Source organism: Borostomias antarcticus (genome assembly GCF_949987555.1).
Source record: "Borostomias antarcticus genome assembly, chromosome: 4".
Lineage (NCBI taxonomy): Eukaryota > Metazoa > Chordata > Actinopteri > Stomiiformes > Stomiidae > Borostomias > Borostomias antarcticus.
In genome coordinates this window covers 9,995,982-9,998,329 of record NC_140237.1, presented here as the reverse complement: position 1 = coordinate 9,998,329, position 2,348 = coordinate 9,995,982, and positions in this window count along the sequence as shown.

Genomic DNA, 2,348 nt, shown 5'->3' with positions numbered 1-2,348 from the left:
TAGTGAATCTAAGCTTTGAGTCCTTATTCCCTGTGAGGAGAGGAGGGTGAGACATGCAGCATTAATAATCCCTCTCCTCTCTTCCTGGTTCATATTAATAATCCCTCTCCTCTCTTCCTGGTTCATATTAATAATCCCTCTCCTCTCTTCCTGGTTCATATTAATAATCCATCTCATCTCTTCCTGGTTCATATTAATAATCCCTCTCCTCTCTTCCTGGTTCATATTAATAATCCCTCTCCTCTCTTCCTGGTTCAAATTAATAATCCCTCTCCTCTCTTCCTGGTTCATATTAATAATCCATCTCATCTCTTCCTGGTTCATATTAATAATCCCTCTCCTCTCCTCCTAGTTCATATTAATAATCCCTCTCCTCTCTTCCTGGTTCATATTAATAATCCCTCTCCTCTCCTCCTAGTTCATATTAATAATCCCTCTCCTCTCTTCCTGGTTCATATTTATAATCCCTCTCCTCTCTTCCTGGTTCATATTAATAATCCCTCTCCTCTCTTCCTGGTTCATATTAATAATCCCTCTCCTCTCTTCCTGGTTCATATTAATAATCCCTCTCCTCTCTTCCTGGTTCATATTAATAATCCCTCTCCTCTATTCCTGGTTCATATTAATAATCCCTCTCCTCTCTTCCTGGTTCATATTAATAATCCCTCTCCTCTTCTCCTAGTTCATTCTGGGTGATATTTGAAAACCTTCCCAGTGATTGAGGTTGATCTAAGAGGAGGGGACACTATATTTTATATAGCATATCTTCACATATTCATCTCCACATTATTTAAATTCAGCCAAATGTTGTGCTCCACTCACTGTCTCTATGTATGTGTGTGTGTGTGTGTGTGTGTGTGTGTGTGTTTGTGTGTTTGTGTGTGAATCCAGAAGAAACATCCCTCTGTTGGTAGTGATTGACTGACCTGCTGAGTTCTGCTGACACCAGTCCAGCGTTCCGACCGCAGCATCAATATCAGACCTCGGCGCACACACACACACACACACACACACACACACACACACACACACACACACACACACACACACACACACACACACACACACACACACACACACCAACACAACACATACACAATGACATCAATGCCATTTAAAAGTCGAATAAAAGGATGTGTCCAGGTTGTAGTGCCTCCATCTTCCCAGCAGGTGTCAGTGTTTTCCCTGCCTGGTCCGGTTGCTGGGATCCAGTATTTACATCACGTGTTATACAACCTTCCAGCGGGGTATTTCACCACTGAGCAAGCCTGACTTTTGCAATGAATAAAACCTAGAAACTCTTCAAATATGGAACATGGACTGAAGTCAAAAATAGCTTTCCAGGTTTTACTTTGTCCAGAAGTCAGACTTCCTCAGTTAGCCTCGGTTAACCCCTCTGGTCCCACGATAAGACAACAGAAGAACATCTGTAATCGGCCACCTGGATTGTTATCAGCTAACATTCAACAAAAATGGAGGGATGGAGGGATGGAGAAGGATGGAGGAGAGGATGAGGGTACGACATAAACAGTAATCTCATGGGCTACTACCCCCCCCCCTCCCCCCCCCTCCCCCTTTCCCCCCATACTTAACGTATCCCATCCTGCTGGCCAATGGGACCTAGTGAGCAGTTATTGATCAGATGATTAGAGGGTTGGCTTTGTCCTCCCAGCCCGGCTCCTCTAGGAGTAAACGGCTATTGATCTGATAGATCTGAGGGGGGAGGTTACACTGACCTTGACCTTGAACCCTGATTCTGACCTCTCCTCCTGAACCCTGACTCCTGATCCTGCTCACATCACACTCAACACATCCAGGCTCTATAGAAGCCAGGTTCTACTGTATGGGGTCAGGTACTATAGAAGCCAGGTTATATAGGGGTCAGGTACTATGAAGCCAGGTTATATAGGGGTCAGGTAGTAGGGTCAGGTACTATAGAAGCCAGGTTATATAGGGGTCAGGTAGTAGGGGTCAGGTACTATAGAAGCCAGGTTATATAGGGGTCAGGTAGTAGGGTCAGGTACTATAGAAGCCAGGTTATATAGGGGTCAGGTAGTAGGGGTCAGGTACTATGAAGCCAGGTTATATAGGGGTCAGGTAGTAGAGGTCAGGTACTATGAAGCCAGGTTCTATAGGGGTCAGGTACTATGAAGCCAGGTTATATAGGGGTCAGGTAGTAGGGTCAGGTACTATGAAGCCAGGTTCTATAGGGGTCAGGTAGTAGGGGTCAGGTTATTTAGGGGTCAGGTAGTAGGGGTCAGGTAGTAGGGGTCAGGTACTATGAAGCCAGGTTATATAGGGGTCAGGTACTATGAAGCCAGGTTATATAGGGGTCAGGTAGTAGGGGT